The following is a 17299-nucleotide window of genomic DNA, read 5'->3' on the forward strand; positions in this document are numbered from 1 at the left end:
CCGTAGCATATATCACTATGGAGCAATTGTATTCTGAAATACAAGCTACGTAAAATATATCATATCAATTGATATTAAAACAATCCGCTAATAGATAGGTAGTAATATAAATATAAATATATGTACAAATCTTGTAAATGTCTCATTAATGTAATTTTTTTTGAGAGATATTTACTTTTTTTTACAAAAACTATATTTAAATCAATGTCTAAACTATTTTTAAAGAATTAATTTTTATCTTAGAAAAAATTTTATTTTTGCATTAATAATATTAAATTTAAATATATAAATTTATCTATATAAAATAAATTTATATATGTACATTGTTCTCAGTAATAATTATATATTAAACAATTGTAGAAGAGAAGTGAAAATTTTTCAATGTGAGAATTATAATTCAAAGATTGATGAAAGTAGAAAGTGTTTAAAACTTCTAATGTATAAAATATATAGTTACTTTACAGTTACTTTAGATAGCAACTTTCTCGATTTTCTTCACTAGTGGTTTTGTTTTGCTTTTTTTCGACAGAAAAATACGCCAAAGAAAAAAGATCTGCTCAGTAGATTTTACTGATCGCCAAATAAAAGGCGCAATATCCTAGGATTGGTAAATTGTAATGCGTCTTTTAAAACTCGATCCTCTTTTTGGTGGGACAGGTTCACCGTTTTATGAGCACATTGTAAACGTACGCTACGGTATACAGAATACCGTGAATGAAAGAACCTTCGATCGGCCACAAATTAAATCAACGAGCTCAGCAGCGTGTGAAGGAGATAGCTATTGAAAAGATCTTACTATTAGAAAAGTTTATGTACTCCAGAAAATAACGCGTTAAACTGTAAGAAAAAAAATGGTCCGAGAAAGCGCGTCGTTCTAAAAGTCATTACAAACTTTAAATATTTTTTTCGCATTTAAGTCTTATATTATGAAGGCTTCTCGAGCTTGGAATGCAAATTAGTGACGAAACAAAGATGGATTTTGAACAAAAAGTATGCACAACTTATTTAAATGCGCAGGATATTAATGTTGAAACTATAGCTAAGATATTTTAAATTGAAATTGTTTGAATTTGATAAAGCTACATTTAATATGAGTTAAAAAATCATTTACAATCGTAATCTTTATAAATTCGGTGATAAAATACGTACATCGTATATTTTCCATGAGAAGATAATTATCAAGTAGTTGAATTAAATATAGAATTGATAAGCACTAATATTATTATTTCAATGTTAGTTCAGGAATCTATATCGTCTATATCTACGTGATTATAATAAGAATGAAGTACATACTTATTGAATATATATGCATGGATATTGGAATGTATAATTTAGACGTAAATATATAGATCATGATAACATTTTACATTCCGTTTCTTTTTAACATACTTAATGCATTGATGAATATATAAGGCATGAATATTTTAAATAAGAGGAAATACGATATGGCATATAAAAGCATTGATGTAGCCTCTGACGAATAAAAATGAGCATTTTTATCTCAAGTTAAATTTGGCCAAAGATAGAGGCGAGATATCTAAATTCAATTCTATTACTTTTTTTTTTATTATAATGTGATGCTGCCTTATATACCTTATTTTATCAAAATAACAAATAGAATTTATTTTGTTGACATTATTTATTAATTATTTAGTGAAAATCTAATTTTATTTTATTATTTTACATTTAAATAAGTAAAGATACATAAATATGTATACTTGTGTGTATTTCTCAGTGCATGTTATAATTATTTTAATTTTTATTTTTATTTAAATTTTTATTTGTATATTAGAAAAGAGAAGAAATATAGAAAAAATAAAGAACTTATACAATTAATACACATCAAAATAGATACTTTTTATTTCGAAATAAGCTTTTAAAAATTCCATTTTTGAAAAAAATTCAAAGTTGTATCTCTTTCTTTCTCGAATAACTTTTTTCTTAATTTTTATTTGTTGGCGAGTTTATAAGGAATAAAAAGCGTGGTTGTGAAATTAATTCGAGTAAATCTAATACATTTTATCGCAAAGCTCGAGATTCGTCATTTCACATTTTTCCGTTACATGAAACTGGAAGCTTAATTAATAAGACGAGAGCTAAATAAAATACCAGATAAAAAGGATAAAATAAAGTCAATGGCAGAAAGTTGTATGCTAAAATAATCTTGTAGAAAATTGGTGAAAATGAAGAACTGCTAATACTCTAGATATAATTATGAAATAAAAATTCTTTTCTTGTATTTAATTTTTAGATAATCTCGATCTTCACGGGAATTAAAGTTAATCTGCCGTAATGCTGCAACGATGGCAAAAAATTTTATTTTGCTATGTAAAATAAATCTTTAAATTTGTATTAGAATTGTTAACAGAATTCAAATTATTTTATTTGCAATTATATTATTTTACTGTTTTTTTGAAAATATAAAATATATACATATTAAGTTTAATTTTATTTTGTGTTATAACAATATATTTATTATAAATATTTATTTGATATTATCTCTAATTGATAGTATGGGATAGTTTTTGTTTATATTTTGTAGTAACTTAATATATAACTGACATACTGGAATCAATATTATATTTAAACATATGTTCAATTATTTCATATGAATTTATTAGAATTATTAATAACGCTTTTTCATGATTTTGTGTTTACAGTAAAATTTAATTATAATTTTTCCGTTCAAGTTTCATCACACAGTAACAGTTTCTTTTGATTCTAAATGCTCTGCGAAAAGTTCTTCAAGTCCTTTCTTGGCAGCAATTTCCTGTGATTCTCCACGTTCTACTCTTTCGCCTTCTCTCATGTAACGAAACGTTTTATTCCTTGCACGCCTGCTCTAGTAACCCTTTAACTAACATCCGGAATACCAACTGGTTCTTCTTGTTTGAATGTCAGTATTGTTAGACACGTTGATACGTGGAAATGTAGTTTCTTTTTTCTTTGAGAATTCCTCTTGACTAAAAAACTTTTGACTGCAAAGTCATGTTTGAAAAGAGGATATAATTTATTAGATACATTTTGAAATTTATACTATAAAAAATACGTCATTATTTTTGAAAAAATGATTCTAATTTTATTTTTTTTGCAGTCTTTGACAGAATTTTTAACTTTGTTTCGCAAGATACAGTTTTAATGCATGCTTCAATGTAGAAATGATATAATTCTTTTGACCCAGTATGTGCTGGGTTAATCCTTTATAAGGATCAATTGCGTATTCACAGAAAAAGTGGAGTATGCTTTATGAAAAGTATAGGTTTATATGTTTTTTTTAGATGTATTTATGAATTTCTGAATTCTGGATCGGTCGGAAAAATATAAATTATTATACAAATTTCATACTTGAAAAACAATAATAACTAATATTTTGTACAAGCTTTTAAGAATTTGTCAATTATTAATTTTTTTAAAACAGAAATCTCATAACAGCATAGAGCGTCACTTTTGTTTTATATATCACGACTTTCTTAAAAAAGTAAATCATTATTTTGAAATGATTGTAGTAGAGATTTAATTATAATTGTAATTAGATGTTTCCGCTAATTTTAATGAAAGCGGTCATAACGTAAAAGTAGCTTCAATTAAGTTTATTGTACTATACAAAAGACATCGTTACGTTCTCGAAATACATAGACGACGGATTATAGGCGAAATGTTTTACTTAATCGCGCAACAGAATTTCCTCTCGTCCTTATTTCATGGAAATTACCTTCGAGCGCCTAGTGATTTCGAAGCATCTCGTTGACGACGAAAATACCGTAATGCAATTACACTACGATGTGGAACGAGAGCTACGAATGGATTTCATTTCACGTATTTTAAGAAACATGATGGAGCTGTCATTGGTTATGCAGAATTTCCTGGACATTTGCATACGAGGTCCAATTACCAATACGAGATTGTAAGAGGGTACTTGTACATGAACTCTTAAAAGAATTACGATTTAAGAGAAACAATTGCTGTGTATGTGCGTGTGTGAGACGCGTTATATAATTCATTCTTTTATTCATAAGTATGTAAGTTATGTTATTGTCTTAATGCAGTCGTTTAAACATTCTGTATAATAGACGCATTAAATTTTACGTATTCTTGAGATAAAAAATTAAAACGTGAAAATATGGATTGCAACATTTCTAAAACTATGCATTTTTAAACCATATCGCGGTGGAAAAAAAATGTTTAAGGGATTCAGTTGAAAGAAACGCGAAAAAGGTATGTTTATAGTAACGTCTGAAGTATTATACGTATTATATCAAAACTCAATTCAGTCAGCTTCTGCAGAGTACCCCAGGAATATGCGTATGCATCTTACGATAAAACGCCTTTCCAGGCATCGCAAGTGCACTCTGCCACTCGTAGATGCTAGAGAATAAGGAAAGTGCTTTATATTCAAGGTAAATCTTACACATATTTACGCTAACGTAACAACGAGACAATGTAACTGTGTTAATGGCCCGCTTTCACTTATCATGATAGAGATCGTTTTACTGCACATACACGTTTGAACAAGCCATTAAAATTTTATGCAAAAGTTTACGACAGCAAATTTTTATGTTCAGATATTATTACTTCAATTTCAAAATCGATGCTGTATGATCGAAAAATTGTAGTAGAGTGCACTTTGTGACTAACTGTGATTTGAGAGCTTATCATTGATCCTGGTTTATCCAGCTTAGAAGATGGAAATGGTCTCGAGTAAAGTCTGAGCAAAATTGTTACTGGAAACCGTTCTTTATTAACCACTTTAATGGATTATCTTCGGAGCCAAGCTACTCATTTAGCTTACGAATGTTGTAGACTTTGTCACAGAAAAGTGCGTTTCCGAAAGTATTAAAAATCGAGCTATCAATGTCTTTGCATTTCCACGTTTGTACGTTGAATAAAATTTGCCGTAAAATATTTGATGCATATATTAAAGAAACCCAAGTTAGATATTTTGCTATATTACTCCGAATTAAAATTTTATCCGAGAGGAAGAACTCCTTAAATATATATACATATATATTAAGAGAAATCGCTTCAACATTTGGGAAGTTATAGCTTATGGCAATGATAAGTTCGATTTGGTGGAATCGCGATAAGATTCTTTCAACTCCTTTCGTTATTCTTCTTCTCAAATCTTAAAGAAATTCGGTCTAACTCGTTCCCAATGGAGAGCATTTTATTCCCTTTTCGCCCATTTTCGACATTCCACTAACTTCAAATCACCAATAGCACCTAAACCATCAGTCATGTACATACAGAAGAGAATAAGCGCAGACATAGTTTTTGGGATTGTTTAATTATATTCAATTGTAAAACTGCTGCTCTTTTCTATTTACCAGGTAAAAATTTTTTTAACTTGTCTATTTACTAATAGAATTATTAAAGAACTCAGAACTTAATAAAATATAAGAAATTTAGCAGGTTCATTAATCGTTTATTCTAGCAAAAAAGACGAGGAGAGAAAAAGAGAGAGAGAGAGAGAGAGAGGAAGGAGGAGCAAAGAGAAAGATCTATATACTTCAGTAATATACAAACTGTATTTTCACTGAATATAATATTGATATAGCTATATATACAAATATTTGTAGAGAAAATACGAAGGGTGAATGGAACTGGATGGAAATTGCAGCTGATTTGAGAGATAGATCGAGAATAAAATTGAAGTAGAGAACTGTGGCTCGAGCTGACAGAGATAAGTCAGATGAAAGCTTGCACCGCTAAGATAATGGCATTTGGAGTAACTAAAAGTGGAGGTCGGAGAGTTAGTTTACAAGTTGATCAAGAGTGATTAAATGTGTTTCTTATGATCGCATTTTTGCGGTATAATAAGTCAATTTATTTAAGAATTAATTTATTAAATAAAATTGCAATTAAGTGTTATATTAATACAATTAAATTATTATATAATAATAATACAATTAAATAAAAAGATATGTTTCATTGATACACTGCAGGTTAAAGGTCAAAGTAAAAGTCATAATATAAAAGCAATAAAATAAAACAAAATTAATCATAAAGATCTACAGTGATCTTTTGTCTCGCATCTGTCTGCAAGAAACTAGTTTCTGAAAAAGTGTGATTTTATAAGAAATGGATATTTCATTTATCATCTAATTTTTATTTTATTTGTAAAATAATTATATTTATAGTTTACTTGAATTTATTAATAAAAAAAGGTCTGTAAGTAATTTCAAGAACTTTAAGTTAACATTGTTGCACCATCTGTGCTAAAAATTTGCGCGCTACTTTAAGTAACTACTGTTTGTGAACTATCGTTTAAATTACGATAATATTGCTTAGACTCGAATCCGCTATTCGATATTTCGAGCGTTCCGGATCGGAAAATTTTTGCGACATGATTCAAGTTGCAGATCGATGCTGTTGCTGTTTCGTAGAAAGTAGTCGTAGTAGTCGTAGTAGTAGTAGTAGTAGCAGTAGTAGTAGTAGTAGTAGTAGTAGTAGTAGTAGTCTAGTAGTAGTAGTAGACGCTTACTTTGCGTCGTCTATTACGCGATGCTATGAGACTCCGCTCTCGACAAACGCTTCGTGGCAAGTTGAAGAGCGGATTAAATTTGAAAAAAAGAAACAGGTGTTGACGAAGGATAGACATGGCAGGTGAAAACGTGGAGTAGATTCGAGGATGAACGCCAAGAGGGAGAACACAATTCGAGGTGTCGAGTGCCAAAGGACCGATCGGAGGTGCCACGCTTCACAGACGTCCCTAGTGCGCAAGGGCGTTGGCGCTGACGACGGACGGTACTGGAAGCGTTGGGAGTGTGGGGTCTGGGAGCTTTGGAGCTTCATGGCGGGGGTGAAAGCATGAGGGGGATGAACCGAGTAGGGGATGATGTTGAGGAAACCGTGGGGTGGGACAACCGGAGACGACTGTGCTCCCAGTCGCTCAGTCCGCGCCCCGACACGCAATCACACGCACACTTCTTGTTCAAAGACGACGGAGTTTCCGTCGTTTCGCGCTCGGAAATTTTCAAATCGTTTCGTAATTCCCGCTGTCGCGTCTCAGATCAGTTCGGGAACTCTTCGTTATCGATTTTCTCATTGATCTACGACAGTACTCTACGTTTTTGTTGGTGAGTATGATGGCTGATAGATAGTGTCGTTATCCAATCTGATCTAGATCAGAGAAAGTGTTACGTTGCGTTCTGTGCGACAGCTGTTACGTAGAAGTTCAGAAAAAAACTTTCCAACTTTCGTAGTATTTCTTTGTTACGCCGCTTAGATGGTCGCATTTATCTTCAATGTGGCGGACCAGAAATGTTGCGTCGCATTAGTGGGAAATTCATCACACAACACGATAAAACACACGTAATCCGTTTCTCTTTCATCTTCGTCAAAATCTTGCCCCGAGAATTATCCTCGTAATTACAATTGTCACACGTCGCCTTCGGCTTTCATCCTGCTAATGGAAAAGCCGGCGAGTGTACTTCATCATCGAAAGAAAGAAATAAGATTTCACGTTATTACCCGCGTTATAGTGAGACTCTGCCAATTATGTGTATAACAAGATTTTAATAAAAATTGTTAAATAAAATGATCGAGATTTAATTACTGCTTTTTTATACAGCAATATTGTATTTACAAATTAATTTATTAAATTATTATAAAAAATACATACTTTCTTGCGGAAAAATTAATTTATTTATTTCTTTGACATTTATTTATAATTTTTTATATGTCATATATTTTTAAAATATATTGGCGACTAATATTTTTTTATGAAAATTTAAAATAATTAGTAAGAAATTCTGTATTTTGTATTTTTAAAAAATTACGATTTTTGTACTACCATTTTTCTTTCTGTATATCTTAAATATGAAATAAACTTATAATAAATCTTTTAGCCACTTTATTCCTCATTGGAGATATACAAAAATAAAGATGCTATGTTAAACAAACGCAGTAGCATCCATAACTTTATGCATGTATCTTTGTTCCGGATCTTTTGTTCCATATATATGGCTAAATCGTAAGATCAAAAACTTAATATAAGAAGGATTAATATGTTTCCAATATAGGATTTTTTTATTGAAAATTGAAGTTGAGAAATCTATGTTACTCGTTTTTTAATAAGTATTTACAATATAGAAGACAATAATTAAAGGAAGAAAAGATATATACATAAAGAAAAAGTAATAGAAAATAATAATTCGATATATGTTCACACAAGTTGTTTTCATCATGTTTCTATAATATTTTGTTATAAATACATTTACAGTTTTTATATAAAAGTTAAACTTTTTAATGAATTTTGTAATAAGAAAAAAGTAATTATTGACGGGCATAAAAAAAGAAATAAAAAAAAGATTAATTTATTTAATATATTTTATTACGTTTTATGATAGGATACGTTTATAGAAAACGTTAATAAAAAAGTAAATATTTTAAAAAATGTTTATTTATATAATAAAATAAAAATAATTGTCAGATTACTTTGAAAATCATTTTATATTGGATTACTTTATAATATGTATGCATTTGTGGATTTGTTATGAACAATAAATTCTAATAAGTTAATAATACGCGCCAGAATTTGTGGATAAAAAAAAGATTGAGATTTTTATGTGAATTTTTTTGTAAAATTGTAATAGTATATCTTCAATATTTCTATAGATATTTTTATCAGTATACCTGATCATAATTTCATAATTATAATCAGGTAAGCTTATATGAAATGGGCAAATACATTAATATTGAAAAAGAATGATAGATAAAATATAAAAACAATTAATGTTGAACAGTTGATTAATTATCTGGCTTATAATCATCATTATAATTAAATTATTCTATTTAAATGTAATGCTGATGTTTTGATATTTTTTTAGTTATACAGAAAGAAAAAACATTTCGGAGATTTATTCATTACTAAAAATTGAAATTTTTAGTGTACATTTTCATATATGAAATAATAGTGCAATGTTTATACTTATTTTATTTATTAGTATACTCTCGTGATTATTTGAAATTTGTGAAAATTATTAATAAGCTAGTTTGTTCACATATTAGCTTGGAACGTTTCTGCTGGCTTTATGACTTCACACAGTCGTATTCGTTGCAGAAAATCCATTTGCTAATTGGAGAGTTCTACTATTTACGAAATCAAATATGAATGGCGAGTAAGATTGATTTACAAATTAGCATTTCGTCGCTAAAACACATTAATGAATTACTATTATGCATCATAAATCAGAACCATTAATATATGTATAAGTTGTATAATTATTGCATTTTAATTTATGCACGATGACCCAGATCTATATATCAATCTACTTTCTATAAGTATTATACTATACACAGAAAAAAAATATAACCAATAACATATGTAATTGCGGGCTCTTAACTACATATAATACTCAATACAATAATATGTGCTGTTTTAATGCAAATAAAGTACAATTTTGATACTGCAATACCATATATTATTGTATTGAATATATCTGTAGTTGGCAGCCCGCAACTACACATCTTATTGGATATATTACTTTTTTTCAATATACAGATTTCTGGTTTATCTTTTTGCAAGAGATCAACGTATAGTAAAATAAAATTTTATTTTGTAAAACTATCTGCGTTACAAAAAGTTAAGATTTTTTCTCACTTACAGTTTCTCTTTAATAATCTTGTTAACAATTAATTTTTATTACATTCTTATTATGCTTATTTGTAATTGAAAAAATACACAATATTATAATAATAGTATTGTTTTACATCTTTAACTATCTTTACAAAGTTTGTACTATATATGTATTTTACTTACGTTCTTAAAGAGCAAACGTCCAGTCTTGACTCATTTTTATGAGCAGACTGTAATTTTATGGATAGTTGGCAAGCACGATCCCAAGAGTAAGCCAGAACTTTCTTGAAGCTGCTTTGGACCGCTCATCTCCCTGCTGTCCAAACTTGATTCATCTAACTTTGCTCGATGAAGTTTGCCATCGGAAAAGACATGAATTTTGCTATCGATGCAAAAATTTGAAGAAATCATCTAGCACGTTCGCAGTTATTTCGATCAAAAGTTTGTGAAAGATTGCGACAGCTGTTTGGAAAACGCGATATTGCCAATGCGTCAGTTTGTTGATTAAAGAAAAAAAAACTGAGCTTTCCTGATCAAAAGCCATGAGCATCACAAAGCAAATCGTGAAGAGTGAATTAACAGGTTATTATTGAAAAACTTATATTCACTCACCGTTAATAAAGCTAATTTATATTTCCTCCCCTACTTCGAGCGAATATTTTAATTGTTAGCAGCCGTTCTTGTTCTTCGCCTCATTGTGCTTCCCTTTGCGCTAGTGGACGGGCTTAATTGAACTCTCAACTCGTTCGCGCAGAAAAATTCACAAAGAGATAAGCTACGTTACAAGTTCGATGACTTCGAAGATTTTGCATTGTGACTTTCATTGTCATTGAAAACTATATAAGAGGCTCTTATATGCACAATATTATTCTATTTATAGCTGATTCATAAGATAGAAATCGTAATTTTCCAAACAATAATTAATTTGTTTGGAAATTTACGATGATCGATTTGGGCATGTAGTAGAAATATGAGTACTGATGAGTAGAAATATAATATAATACCTAAATTATCATGCTTAAAGAGATCGGCGTACTTAATCTATACTTACGATTGGATCGATAAGAAAAACGAATCGAATCGGGGCCAAGTTCTGAAAGCGGTACCGCAAATTTAATTTTTAATAGCGAATCTGGATTTGTCCAATCTCCTCTATATCCTTTACTCGTCTTCTTCTTTCTATATACTACTACTTGAACGATTCCCTCACAAAAAAAGATTATTATCGTATGACCTAGATTGCTTTAGTATGCAGGTGACATTACTTGGGTAAAGAGAAACTCCATTTTTGAAGAATACATTCGGGCTTGATGTTAATCTGTAAATTATTTCCCGAATAAATAAGGCCATCTGTAAGGCTTCATACATATTGCGATTAACACCTGAGATATTCAACCAGTAAAACATTTTTGCCTAAAAAGAATAAAAATATTTTACTGTTTGAATATCTTAGATGTTAATTGTTATGATAAATAATTATAAGAGAATGCAGAACATTTTTTAATTTACTTTTAACGTTATAATATTTAAAATAACACATTTTATAATGAAATTTATAAAATATTTAAATAAGAATAACTTTATTTGTTAATTAATTTTTTAAATAAAAAATTTTACAAAGCTTTATCCGTGCTATCTAACACGCTTAGTCTGAATTATTGATAATAGCTGATCCGCTTTTCAAGTTTCTCCTTGGTTATCAGTTTGGATTATATAATCTAGAGTAATAATTTAACGTTATCGAAGGATTGGAAATTAGCTGAGGGAAATGAGCCACTCTGCGTTATATGAGATTTACAGAATTAATAAACAAGGATTAAGAAATAACCATATCTAAATATATAAAAGAATTTATAAGATTTAATCAGAAATTTTGTAAAGTTTTGTTTTAGTGATATTTTCATTAATTATTATTTCTATCATTGTTTTAATATAAAACATGAATTTTATATTTGTTTCATTATTTGTTAATTTTTCTTTCGGCAGAGAGTTAAATTTGTCTCATTTTTAGATTGAATCTGCAGATAATATATAAAGCATTTTCTATTATCGTTCTCGTGAACATGTGTACAACCAGTACAACATTGATCAAATTTTGTTTTATATTTTGAAAGCTGACAGGTTAAAATTACATGCAAATCGTATTTACGTATTTCATGTGCACGTGTTGAATGTGAAAAATGTTGAATCTTACTTTAAATTTATTTTAAAATGATATAGCATTTAATTTCTACAACAACTGTGTATGTGTGTGTTTGTGTGTGCATGCCTTTATGACAATTATAAATAGAATAACATTAATTTTGTATTTTTTATAGTGAAAAATTGCAAACCATTGCAAATACTCATCATAATTTTATTTATTCTAATTCCTACAAAATAATAAAAATATGAAGTAGCGTCTTCTTCTGGAGCGAAATAAAAATATTATTACTGCAATTGTTACTCTTTAATTTTCTGTTGAAATTGAACATAGCTACTCGATGAAGACTTTGCCGGGACATATTTATAATCTTGTTTTCCTGAAAAACAAGAAATTTATATCTCGACGGGGAAATGTTCAGTTTCTCACGATAAAACGAGAATCATGTGAAAGTTTCTGGACGAAGAATCCTTTCTCTGCGCAGATCGTCGTATGGCGACGTTATCTTTCGCTACGCCCTTTGCATATATTCTACCGGCTAAATGTTCCGGTCTTCACCGTGTTGCATAATGCAATAGCCGTCACGCTCCTTGATCGGTCTGCTTTGCTTCTATTTCAATTAATGCCTATTGATTTGATCGTGTCATTACGCCGTATCGTAATTTACATGAAAATTCGTCAGCCTGGCTTGGCGCAAAATCGATTGACGAAACAACAATAGATTGTGATACATATATATGTATTTCCTGAATATTAAACAGATTAATACAGTAGATTGTACATTGAGTACATGCAGTACATGGAGATTAGAACACAAATCTGTACGCAACTCTTTTTATTTCTTTACATAAACTATCTTAAAGCTAAACTTTGAAAATGTTTTTTCTTTCTTGAAAAATTAGATTAAGTTTTATGTCTTCACGACTTGACACGCGGAAGCGATCGCATTTGCCGTTTCGAACAGTCTGCGAATTGCCAATTAAAGCTTTTATAGGCTATGACATAAAGCCAGGGAGACAATGGAAGACATGTCTGCGTCGCTCGTCTGCGCCGTAAAGTAAAAATAACAAAATATAAGAACAGTAAAAACGCGGTAAAGCACGTACCGCTCGGTCATTCGAGTAAATGATCCATAAAAGCTACGTACTTCTGACAAAGCGCTTCATGCGCGACGCATCATCCGTTCGTTTCGTGTAAAAACTTCGCTTTAAGCTGATGATAGCTAGTCCACAACTAACTACGGTCCGCTCCAGAAATTAGCAAGACTCGATAAGAACACGAAGCGAATCTATTGATCTTACGGTCTCTGTTTGGTTACACTGACTGCTCCGTTCGATCGGCGCATGCAGCACCAACATCGTTAAGACGTCCGAAGTTTCCGAAGGATCTTAAAGATTTAAAGGGATTCTCGTAGACGATTCCATATAGGAAATCGTTTCGATAAGAAGTAGAAACAACGGGTAGAAACGGAAGGAAGTAAAGCAAAACGGAGGGCAAATGGAGGGAAGCGAATAAAACGAAAAATCGGACGAATCGAGAGAGAAAAGAAAAATACAGAAAGCATAACAGAAATGTGAACCACTAGCAGAGATTTTATCCTGTTGTATCTCGGACGTTGTTCTCCCGTTTATTTCCTCCCAACTACGGTGTTCTCTTTTTTGCTCACCGACGCGTATGTTTTATTTATAACTCACTGTTAGCTTGGGCATTAGCGGTGTTTAATTATCTATGCATACGGCTCTCAGAAACTTTGCGATTATTTGCGCCCGTGCGATTCAACATAATTTTGTCAAGTTAAGAAAAAAATGTGTACACATGTTAGCGGGTGCTTTTTATCGTCTTCCGGGCTTTTCATCGATGTGTATAAATCCCTACGGATCGTACGAGGCATTATCAACGTCAAACTATGGTTACTTGGATGTATGTACCATGCATATTCATGGTTGTTCGTCTAGTATTGGTACACATCATTAATATTTCCGATTAAACGTCGTTTTAGCGGGCTGTCACGTGCATTGCGTTCGCGTCATGTAATTAAACTCTGTAACGAGGTACTTCGGCGGTTTTATGTAATTAATAACACACCTGACAGCGTACGTCTCGTCTCTCGCGAGGTCGATCGTTGCATTCCTGATTAGCTCTATCAAGGCGATTTAAACTTTTCCTTTCAGCCCTTCTTGTTTTCCACCAGCAAGCTCACAGCTCTCTACGCGAGCAGCTGTGAGAGAAGTAAAGGCCAATATCTCAGATCTTTATGAATCCCGTTTGTTACGGGAGCTTCTTTGAAACTGAAAATCTTCAGGATTTCATGGGATATTTCCGCCGTACGTTCTGTTTCTTTCCAGACGCTCGATCATTTATATCTGTCAGTGACATTTATGCTTTGCAAATTGGTACGTAATTTTTTTCGCATCTTGTAGGAAATAGGTCCTCTCTTTATTTGAAGGAATGCCAAGTTATATGTATATATTCCCTAACGTTCTTAACACATAAATGTAAATCTTATTCTTGCTAAAAAGTATTAAAAATTTAACATTTTATAACGCTGGAAGACTACACAGCAAAAAACATTAATATAATATATATATTATAATAAACATGATTAATTCTACAAAATATATAAAAAACTTTGACAACTCTATGTTCTATTTTTTAATAATATTGTCGGTATTTTATGTATCAGAATCATTAGTAATGTATTCTATAAAAGCACCAATTAGCTATTGTCATTATAACGTATAAATCATAGATTACGATTATATCTAGTAAAGTTTCATTTTAAACTACAATACTACAATATTATAATTAAAATATAGAATGAAAATACATAAAAGATGATAAATTTACCTTTCACGTATACGAAAAATACACATGCATTATTTATCTCAATATATCATAGACAATACAAAATAACTAAAAAGATATACAAAACAAGACGCATTTGAATTCAATGTAAGATGCCAAAAAGTGACAGATGATGATAAATTTAAACCCTTTGGTTAATGTGTTAGCATAGATTGGAAAAAGAAGCTTATAAATATATAAGGGAATAACGTAACAGGTGGTCCAGCCTAACTTGACTAAACATGCATGCACCACTTTCTCACATGCAGTTAAAAGTTTTGATGTATTAAGATCCAGCAAATTGATAAGCTGTGATGTGTTATATTAACATGCTTCTAAATATATCTTTAATATCTATTTAATTATTAGCATTGCATACATGTGAAGATTTTATTAATAAATTTAATAAAACATAGATTTTGTTTATACTTTAATCATAATTTTTTAATAAGTAAAAGTTTTTAATTCTTTGTCTGCATGTATTTTCAAAATTATTTATGAGTTAAAAATAATTTTTTTGCACAGTATTAAGATTTTTTTGTTTATTGCTATATTTTAGAACAATATAATAAATAATAAATAATAAATAATTACAACATTTAGAAATAAAAGAAGTGTGTGTGTGTGTGTGTGTGTGTGTGTGTGTGTGTGTGTGTGTGTGTGTGTGTGTGTGTGTGTGTGTGTGTGTGTGTGTGTGTGTGTGTGTGTGTGTGTGTGTGTGTGTGTGTGTGTGTGTGTGTGTGTGTGTGTGTGTGTGTGTGAAAGCAATGATTAACGAGCACAAGAGGTGCATTACGAGGATAAAATCAATGATAAGCGTGTGTACATACATACAGAAGTAAATCTACTTATCTCTTCAAAAGCGATTTTCACAAAAGATTTCATTAAGGCAATTTCTTTAGAGATCTGCAAAAGTATGATTGATTACACGCAGACATTTATTTTCCAAATATAAACATGCGTATACATATATGTGTAACATGCAGAATCTTCTTTTTTCTCTTTGTAAAGCATTATAATAAGTGAAAATAAGTTTTTACTACTAAATATTATGTCAGTATAAAAGTTAACTATGTAAATCATAGCCATAATTTTTTGAGATTATTTTAATTTCAATTTGATTGTCTTTAATATGAAGAAATATTCTTAAAATTCAACAATACACACACACACACACACACACACACACACACACACACATATATGCGCGCGCGCTCATTAATTGTAAACTACGATATTTGATGTTTACATAATTATTATATATATATACGTAAAATTAAAACATTTGCTACGAATTGATTTTCTATACAATTATATTATAATTGAGTTACATTTTTTAAACAAAAGTTATTGAAAGCTATTATCTTAATTTTACAATCTAATTTATTAATTTTATTATTAGTTTTAAACGTCAAAACATTTCTGCGTATAAATAATAATGGCCGTTAATCAGTCTTATTGTTAACATAATTTTAAGGAACGAAGGGAATTGTATTTATTCATGGAATTCTTAACGGGAAAGGTATAAGTTATACATTTCAGAACAAAGTTAGGTAGCAGTAAATGAGGGCGTTACAAGTTTTCTGTATTTTATCAAGGGTACTTAGTACAAAGATAAGGGTCTGTTCGCTGATGAGTGAAGAAGGAGACGTTTAAACGAGGGTGGGCAACGGGGAAGAATTTGCATAAGCCGGAGAAATATCAGTCGATTTAAGATCAGCAAGAATTTCAAACTATGCAAATGCGCATGCGGTACATTGCCGCTGATACGTTGCGCGTCACGCTCGTGTATCGGAAAGGTGTTATTCAAGATAGCAGGTCGCACGTATTGAATCGCGACTCCTATTAATTACCAAGGCAGCCTATAAATCTTAAACTTTTTTAATGGCGGCGTAAATTTCAAACGATATATTACACGTGGTCCTGTCAATTTTGAATGGCTCGCGTTGAGAAGATGATGAATGGCATTCCTTTTCTCCAACACTGAACTTTTCATAGATTTCAACATTTCACCGATCGAAAGTTTAATTAAGTATGAAACGTAATTGAAATTTTGCCTCATGAATTATTTACGGATTACTCATGATAAATTGAATTTATTAGTTGAAATATATTATTCTATTGTTTATTCATTTCTTTTGCTACTATATCGCTTGAAAGATTGAGTCGTTTAACATTTTTAACAAAACTATACTCAAAAACATTTATTTAAAATTCTAATTTATATATCAGATATTTCAATATCATAACAATTTCAAGTATATGTTGTAAACATATAAATATTTTTTTATTTTTAATTTTATTTAGTAAGAAATATTTTATCCAATTATTTCTTAATATATATGTATATGAAAGTATAATAAAACTAAAACTTTGATACAGTTATAATGGTATAGTATCACATCTACATCGAAAATTCCGTTTTCGTTGCAAAAAGTTTGAATTTCACAAAAGTTCACCTAAGCTTGCCTTGTCCTAGATTTAGACTTTTGAACATTTAAAACTATATTTTTTTACTATAAATTCAGTGAAATATATGATTGTTAAAGAAAAAAAATACAAGTGCACGTGTGAAAACTAGACGTTTTCATAGTATTAGTTAGTATATGAAACAAAACTTTTTTACCGCACATTATGGTAAACGATGAACTTTGAGTAAATCGTAAATTCGCTTCAAAATATTCAAATTCAATGCAAAATACTTGATCATATTGACTCGTTAGAAAGAAAGTTAG

Source organism: Monomorium pharaonis, chromosome 1, assembly GCF_013373865.1.
Source record: "Monomorium pharaonis isolate MP-MQ-018 chromosome 1, ASM1337386v2, whole genome shotgun sequence".
In the NCBI taxonomy this organism is placed as follows: Eukaryota; Metazoa; Arthropoda; class Insecta; order Hymenoptera; family Formicidae; genus Monomorium; species Monomorium pharaonis.